The sequence below is a fragment of the Cetorhinus maximus genome, chromosome 12, assembly GCF_964194155.1.
Source record: "Cetorhinus maximus chromosome 12, sCetMax3.hap1.1, whole genome shotgun sequence".
NCBI lineage: Eukaryota > Metazoa > Chordata > Chondrichthyes > Lamniformes > Cetorhinidae > Cetorhinus > Cetorhinus maximus.
Window position 1 is genome coordinate 113,296,936 of NC_135890.1, and position 9,480 is coordinate 113,306,415.

Sequence of the window (9,480 nt, forward strand, 5' to 3'; positions counted from 1 at the left end):
GGCTGTTTATTAATTTTCCAGTTGTCTTCCCTTTTTTCCCCTAAAGTCACTGATGCACCTTTATAGGCAATTTGCCCCTGCGCTATTGTCCATGTGTGAGCCAGTCAATACTGACCAGCACAATGGGGCCTGACTCTGATTCCTGTCCCACTAATACTAGCTGTGACTCAGTTGATAGTGTTCAATTGTTCTGGGTTTGATTATGTGAGTCTGGTAACTGATCTATGCTCACTGTGCTTGATTGGTTAAGCCTGGGTGTGGATTCAGGGAAAAGTAAACAAACTGTAGAAAGAGCTGGAAGCTAGAGCTGAAGGGTGGAGCAGACATTTTAAAGCACTGTGAATAAAGTTCCTGCACACATATAAGCTGGTGTGTTATCTCTGCAGTGACCGGAAATATAAAATATACAACAGGTAGCACTCTCACCTCTGAGTCAGGAGATTGTGGGTTGAAGTCCCATTCCAGAGACTTGAGCACAAAATCTAGGCTGATATTCCACAACAGTGCTACATTGTTGGTTGTGTTGTCTTTTAGATGAGATTTTAAACCAAGTTCAGCTCTCTGGCGGATGTAAAAGATCCCATGACACTTTCAAAGAAGAGCCAGGGAGTTCTCCCTGATGTCTGGCCTTTGTTTGTGAGGGTATGGTAGCGTAGTGGTTATATTATTGCACCAGTAATCCAGAGACACGTTCTGAAGACATGAACTGAAATCCCACTCCTCCAGCTGGGGAACTTAAATTCAGGTAAATTAAATAAATCTGGAATAAAAGGATAAAAACAGCAATGGTGAGCATGAAACTAGATTGTTGAAAAACTCATCTGGTTCATTAATATCCTTTAAGGAAGGAAATCTGCCGTCCTCATCTGGCGTGCACACCCACTGCAATGCAGTTGATTCTTAACTGTCCTCTGAAATGGCACAGCGAGCCACTCAGTTGTATAGGGATGGGCAGCAATTGCTGGCCTCACGACTGCTGCTCACATCCCACGAATGAATAAACACCTCTCTCCCGCCGGAACTGCAAGGCTGTGCTGGATTGCCTGATTCAGCCTGGAACCTTCCGCGTTGACTCTTCCAGGACGTGGTTCTGTGGGTGCTAGCCTTTGGCACCTCATCCCTTTAATGATTCTTCATGCATGAGCCTCAGCGCTGGCAAGTTATTCAAATGATTCAACTGCATTGCACCTGAGTGTGATCCTGTTGCCTCCTGACATCCACACATATGAACAAGGGGGGATCATTGGATAGCAATCAGGAGGGGCAACCCTGATTTACCTTTCCCTTTAAGCACAGGATACTGAAGCCAAATTGCAATCTCTTATCGGTAGCCTAAATTTAAGGAAAGTGACTTAGTACAGGCTGGGGATCGAACATAGAAACAAAAGGAGGCCATTCAGCCCCTTGAGCCTGTCCCCATATTCTGTGAGATGATGATGGGATCTGCATCTTAACTCTACCCACCTGCCTTGGCTCCATATCGTTTTATGTGCTGGTCTAGCAGAAATTCTACTGATTTCGGAATCTTTTGGGTCTGTGTGATTCAGCTACTCAGTGGGAAATGTAATTCACTCTGTTTGCTTGAAACATTGACAGGATTGCTTGTTGGGCCCCAGTGCACAGTGTGACAGCGTAAACTAAGGGCAGAATTTCACCTTTGTCGGGCAGGCTCGGTGGGGGCTGGTGAGGGCGGTCAGGAAGCCGACCGTCGCCCGCGATCGAGGCTGGAAGGTGATTTCGCGCTGGTGGTTCAATTAAGGCGTGAAACGCGAGTGTCAGCGCTCAGTGCTGCCTGTGCGGACGGGGGGGGAGGAGTGCGAGCGGGACGGGTGCGAGCTTCACGCACTCGTGCGAGTGCGCGCTTGATAACCTCCCTGAGGCACAGAGCTACCTCGGGGAAATGAAGAGTTTTAAAAAAAAATGAATAAAGAAATAAAAATGTAATGAAACATGTCCCCTCATGTGATTCTGTCATTTACAGCATCTGGATTCTCTGTCACATGAGCAGGGGCATGTTATTAATTACATTTTTAAATTTAAATTTTATTTTTATTTGCTTTAGCAAACCTCATCCCACAAAGTGCAAAGGCCACTTGGCCTTTTCGCCCACCCGCCCACCAACCGTAAGGCTCTGGTGCACGCCTGCCGAACAAAATATCGCGCGACTGCGCGTTGACGTCAGGACGCTTGCCCGACGTCAACATGTGTCATTTTACGCTTGAGTGGGTTGGGCGCGCGCCCATTCGCTGAGCTAAACATTTTGCCCTAAGTGTGCAATTGTATCACGGAGATATCACCGGGCAGAATTGTCCCAGATTTGCACTAAGTGCGGTAGTGGGTGGGGTTACCCGCCGGCCACAATGGCGGCTTTTCACACCGTATCATCCCAAACCCGCTGGGATACACACCGTTTCGATGGTGGGCAGGCTCCAATTCGCCTGCCCCGCTGTCACCTCGCCGCTTCATCACGCTGGGCACCACATTTAAAGTACAGCTGCACTCAGTGCTTCCAGCCCAGGACTGCAGCAAAGAAGACATGACCCCGAAAGGCAAGAAGACTGCAGCCCTCAAGCGCTTTTCGGATGCCACGGAGGACGTTGTGATGTCCCCTACCCCAGCCGCAGGAGGGGCAACTACATCACCACTCCGGCTTGGTAGGCGATGACAGCGTGGTCAATGCCAATGCTGCACAGAAGAGGATCCAATGCAGATAGAGGATGAATGATCTCATCCGTGCAGCCAGGGTAAGGCAACCAACTCGTCACTCTAAACTCACACACTCAAGCCCATCACACATTCACTGGCATCTCACTCATTGCCAGCTCAAGGCATATCACCACCCATTCTCACACACATACCCTCACATGACCATCTGGCCTCATTTCCTTTGGAGACTGCCTCCTCAGCCCTGGGTACCCTGGGATACCCTCCTTCCCCAGTACAGCCCTCGTCCTGCAGCCTCTTCCCTTGCCTGAGGCCACTTCTCCCCCTTCCCCAAGCAAGACCTAGCCCCGCAGCCATTGAAAAGCCACCCACATATGGCTGATCTGGTAGGTAGAGACCTGCCCGTGAGCTCCCCTAAAAGCCCGAAGCAAGGTAGGCAAACAAACCTTGCAGCTCACCGAGTGCATGCCTTATATATACTGCTGCGAAACACGTCAGCGTGTTTTCCCACCGATGTGGATGGATGACCCTGGGAAGGGATGAGTCTGGCGGGCTGGCCTTATAATGATATGCTGATGTATCACAATGAGGTTCCGGACGTCTGATGGTGGAGAATGTGGTCCCCCCCATTGGTGGGGGGGGGCAGATGATTGCAAACTGGTTTCATGGCGTTACTTCACCGATTTTTGGCCTTCTCGCTATATTGTCAGCTTACGCCACTGAACATGCCCAACACGGGCGGGCACGTAAAATCCCAGCCACGGTTTCTCTTAATGGTGGCATCACTGTAATACATTTCTGTGGCCCAAAAAAACCAACCAGAATAGGATTCGCTTTTAAAATAATCGAACAAGAATGCGCTTACAGCCCGGAATGGAAAGAGTTAAAACTGTCCTTTCTGCTAATTTGGCTCCTGGGAGTCCTTGGAGTTTATCGGATTAAACGGTCTCTTATTGAAAGAGTGAAGCAAATGTGAAGGGAGAGGATTTTTAGCCGTTATGTAGTTAGACAGGCCCGAGGGCTAAGTAAAGCCTGGTCCTCTTTCAACTACAATCTTAAGTACTTGATGTTCCAACCATCATTGCCTCATGTCTGTGACAGATTGACTGAGCTGGCATTCATTCCTAATCTTTGCCCTTGCCTTGATCACCACCAGTAAAAGTAAAGCTGAGATAATTCTATTTGGAGGTGACCTTCCTTCAGCTTTCATGCGTGAAAGGACCTAATTAGCACAAAGCTATTTAATTCAACAGTTGGACCTGGATGGTTCCAATTCTCATAGGGCGGGTGTGGGAGGGACACCCTCTGATGCCTCAGTTGGTGTGCACACTGCTTATTTTGACACTGAGCCATATAAACTAGGTTCACTGACCTGAAACATTGGGCAGGATTTTGCCTTTTGTGTCAGGACCCCGTCATCGAGGTTGAATGAGGTCACAACATTGCATTGTGTGGGAAAGAGTCACCTGGCAGTGATTATCCCTGAATTGGCCAATTAGCGGCTGGTGGGTGGACAGGCCATCAATTAAGGACTGCGGGAAGGCTCTCAACATTGGAGGGCCAATAGGAGGCCTTACAGGGTGGAAGTGTTCATATCATGTTAATTGTATTGTCAAGATTACGGATAAACAGGTGGCGGGTATTGATTAAGTATCTTGAGCGCATATAAAGGGGGACTTCCGCGACTATGTTCAGGCCGTGGTGTCCTGGAGAAGGAGGACGCAGTGTCTACTGGTACGCAAGAGGCTTTCCACGATCAGTGGGTACCGCAGGGGCTGGGATGCACCATCATCCTCGCAAATGACACTTTGATTTAGTTAGGTAAATTTCCTTAGGAGTTGGTTTCTGTTACACTGCCCTTTTAAAAGGCTATTACTTTAATTTTGATTTGTTAATTTGCGCATTCGTTTTAAGTTTATCCCCAAAAGAGTATAAATGGGGACTTCCATGGCTACGTTTGTGGCCTGGTGTCCCCAGAGAGGGAGCACGCAGTGTCCACTGGTATGCTTGAAGCCATCCATGACTGGTGGGCACCATGAAGGATGGATTGCATCATCAGCCCTGGGAATGGCATTTTAGTTTAATTAGATAAGTTTCCTTTTGTAAGATTTATTTTTGTTACAGTGCCCCTTTTAAGGGACTGTCACTCCCATTAATTTATTCTTTGAAAGAGTATAAAGGGGAATTCCTGTGGCTATGTTCACAGCTGGATGTCCCTGGGGGCACACGGTGTCCACTGGCACGCCTGAGGCCTTCCACGACGGGTGGGCACTGCAGGGGCTGGGGTGCATCATTAACTCCCAGAATCACATTTTATCTTAATTGGAGAAGTTTCCTTTAAGATTTTATCTTTTGTTGCAGTGCCCCTTTAAGAGGCTACCACTTTCATTTAACTTGGTAATTGGTTAATTATAGTCTGTTTCATGTTTGTCTAGTCGAAAGAGTATAAAAATGGGACGGCTGAGATACTGAGTGACTTTGTAGATGTGAGGCAAAAAAATGTAATGTTGTGTTCTGTAAATAAGGGAACGATCAAGGCAAGGATTTGAATTGAGCTTCGTACTTTACCATCTGGCTTGGGATCGAATTATCAGGAAGAAGCTGCAGTTGCAGGTATGAGAGAGAGAGAGAGAGAGAGAGAAAGGGCCTCCATTTTGAGGCATCCTTTCTGCACATTTTAAAACTTCTAAATCAAAAGAATGGCTTCAGTGGCCGGGCCACCACTGTGGAGGGGGAGTAATGGCCAGGCAGGTGAGGAAGGCCTCAAAGCCTGCCCGGGGCATGGCGTCCCTCGATCTGCTACTGGGAGGCTGCCCCCAGGCAGCTGCCCTCGTCCTTGACATCTTGGGGATCCCACAGGCAGACTGGAAAAGTCCAGTGAGTCTCTGATGATAGGCGTTAATAGAATAGTTGGTGTCCTTAATTGGCTACACACCACTTGCAGGAAGGCTGCCCTTTGGCTGCTAATCCCACCTCTGGGGAAAACGGCCTGGGGGGGTGGGACAATGCTGACAAATCAGCGCACTGGTCAGTGGTGTGAATTTTTGTACCCACCCACCTTCATGCTCACCCCAAAAATACTGTCCCTTAACTCTGTTGCTCTCTCCACAGATGCTGCCTGGCCGGCTGACTGTTTCCAGCAGCCTCTATTTGCATTTCATATTTCCCGCATCGCCAGGCATTTATACGAGGAAGATCCTGGGTTATTGGAGGGCTCTCCATTGTGTGCTGGGTAGCTGTTCTTGCCCAGAGGGGCAATGGTTTAAAAGGGAGAGGAAGATTGGCAGGGGATCCCACATCTGGTCACTGGAAAATGATCCCTGCTGGAACGTCCAGACTTGGGAATAAGTGGTGAGGTCGGCATCAGGCCAGGTAGTGACAGGGGTAACTGCCGCTCGTTCCTGGTCAAGCAAATCCCTTTCCTTCAGGGGAAGTGTGGGGGCATCAAGGTCAACTAAAATCTTACAGATGTTTTTTAACATTTTGTTATTTACCTTTGTAGCAGGGATGAGGAGCTGACTGATCTCCTAGTCTCACAACAACACATTCGACAGCTGTTCCTTCATTATCAATATTTCAGTAGTAATAATGCAGCTCATGGATTAAAACCTTCAGACCTACTGAAAAGAAATCTCTTTACTGAGTAATGATGTATTCAGTGTGCTCTTGAAAAATTTAAAAGAAGTGAATTCAAAAGCACATATTTTTATTTATGTATCGTATATGTAAGTTACTGAAGATGCACTTGTTAAATTAATGTACCTGTCCTGCGGTTTAAATTCTACCGAGACATTCAAACCTGTGCACTGTACAATGTGGAATGGGCTTTTGAGTCAGATTGTTGTGGTTTCAAGCTGACCATGCACTGTCAATGCTGTGGGACTGCTACACTGTACCGGGTGCAGTCCTCCTGATGAAATGTTTAACCAAGGCCCCTCCTGCTGTCTCAAATGGATGTAACAGGTCCCACTGCAGAGTTCAAAGAAGGGCGGGTGGGTGAGGGAGGGGTGGGGGAGGGAGTTCTCCTTGGTGTTCCAGCCAGTATTTATGCTTCAACCTGCACCACTAAAATCAGACTATCTGGTCAGCATTGCATTGCTGTTTTTTTGGGATCTTTTGCTGTATGCAACTTTAGATGCCATGCTTCTTATACAAGGACAGTGACTGCACTTCAACAAAGTATTTCTTTGGTTGCAAAATCCTTTTGGACATTGAGGTTGTGAAAGGTGCTATATGAATTCAAGACTTTCTTTCCTTCTGAAGACAGGACTGTGCTCAGCTGTTTTGTGCTCTCCTCCCCACCCTTGACCCTCCCATCCCCTAGCCACACAGCCTGCCACAGCCATAAACCCTCACGGCCAAGTCTCTCAGATGAGGAATAATCCTGTTAGGAGAGGTGTCACTGGACAGTCCATGGTTCTGGAAATCTGCTTCAGTGTGACTCATCATGCGCAGGAGAGCATCGGAGATTAAAAACTGAAGAAGGGGTGGGGCGCCTGATAAAAGAGAGACAAAGTGGGGGGGTGGTGGGGAAAGAATTCACAAGAATTGATGGAAAGGGAACAAAATTCTGCAGCCAGAGGGTTAATTCAATATGAATTAAGCATTGGGAAAGTTGGATGCGGATAGGTCAGTTGCTCAGGGTAACATCTCTCCTGAGACAGAGGTACATGTTGCTCATTAATCGGTGAGCATATGCTGGATGAGCTGATGCGATCATTATACCTCCCGGGTCCTGCAGGCCTGTCAGTGATTCTAAACGAGAAGCAGTTTTATTGGATCAAAACTGATAGCGTTTTGAAACAAAGCCAGTCGTTGTCATCTCCCAATCTCCTTTACATTTAGAAATTATGACTCATCGGAAGGGAGAGAAATGGATATAATGTAGTTGCGGCCTTTGGCCAATATTATATAACCCAGCAAAGCATGAGTGCTTTCTGATTACCGTCTGATCCTCCGGGTTCAAATACAGTTTTATTCTCTCTGTCTGCCATTGATTCATTTTAATTTTTCTCTTGGTGTGTAGGCAATTACAGCGTCTCGTCCAGCCTTCACCAGCCAGGCACCAGATGTCTCTCACACGCCACAAAATGGTGTGTGGCTGTGGCGAAGAAGCCACGACTCATGCCACGTTAAACTGAAATGCGTAGTAAACATGTTCCCCCCCCTCATTCCTCAGACCTCAATCCATTGTTACTGAAATGTCGTGGGACCAGGCGATGTTGCAATGCAAAAAAAAAACCAGCCCATTCCGGCAGGTTTATTTCACAGAGTATTCTCCTCTTGGAGTAACAGATAAAAGAATCTGTTTAAACAGATGATACTGTTATAAAACATTAAGTTGGGAGACAGCTATTGCATAATTAACTCCTTTCCCGGCCCTTTGGAACGTTCATCCATCATTCCGCCAGGCTTAAAAACCTCATTAAGTTTGGATGCCCACCCCCCCACTCCAGTTGCATCTCAGCTGAAGTAGCCTACAGACCAGGACCACCTTCATTCCGTAGCCCACGCTGGCTCAGCCTGTCTGCAGCTAGGTAATAGTAAGAAAAGTTCAGCATTCAAGGTTAGCACATAGGAAAACCATCCTAATTCTTACTCTGATTGCCACCCAGTGATCTCTGGACACGTGTGAGTGAACGCTGGATGAGGACAGGGTGATACCTCGCCAAGATGCCCCTTCTGGTCTAACGGACTGTTAGATGAATTGAACTGCCCAAATCTTTACCATTTTAGCCAATGTTGGTTTGCTTATTAATCCTCGTGGGCGTCAGCCGTGGCCAAGTGGGTAGCGCTCCTGCCTCCGAGTCTGAACGTCTGGAGTCCCACTCGAGAGACTCCAGCATAAACTTAAAACGGGCACCCCGGTGTGGTACTGAGGGAGCGCTGCGCTCTCAAAGCTTAAAGCGAGGCCCAGTCTGGCGTCTCAGGCAGATGTAAAAGATTCCATGGCACTTATTTTGAAGACGAGAAGGAGAGTTCCCCTTCTTGTCCTGGCTAATAGTTATCCCTCAGCTACCATAAATAAAACACAGATTAACTGGTCATTATCTCATTGCTGTGTGTGAGTTGGCTGCCAAGTTTCCTACATTACAACAGTGACTGCCCGTCAAGATTGCCTCATTGACTGTAAAGAACTTTGGGATGTCTGGTGTAAATGCAAATCTTTTTGGATTACACCCTTCAGCTATAAAATGCTTTGCCGCGTTCAAGGTACCATGTATGTGCAAACTGTCGTCAGGGCTGCATGTGCAGAACGACCACGTGAGCAAGTAGCGGAAGGGCCTCTGGTGCCGATGGAACTGCATTTCAGCAGGAACCAGCATTTTCGGTCGGGGGAGGGGGGGGAAAGAAAAACATTCAATTTTGCCGTAAAAAGATAGAAGTGGACTTCAAGATAACGGAGTCAAACTGGCAGATGAGCTCTCTTTATAAAAAAAATCGATACAGAAAGCAAAATACTGGAAAAGCGCGCAGTAGGTCAGGCGGCGTCTGCGGAGAGACAAGCAAGAGTCAACAATTCGGGTCGATGATCTTTTATCAGAACCGGTTCTGATCCGTTTGAAAACTTGCTGGGAGAGTTTGCTTTTGGAACTCTGCGCGCTTTTAAAAAAAAAACACTGCTATTACCACCATAAATATCATTTGCGAATAACACTTCGACTCAGGGGCAGATGCCTCGTTACAGTTGTGCTACTTTTTCATTTGAATCTAATCTGCTCCTGGTGATGGTTGCTATGGGTATGTGCCTCGCTGTCACAGCTCCAGGTTGGTGAGTCACAAACTGTGTGAAGTTGGATGTGAGCTGTGCTTGTA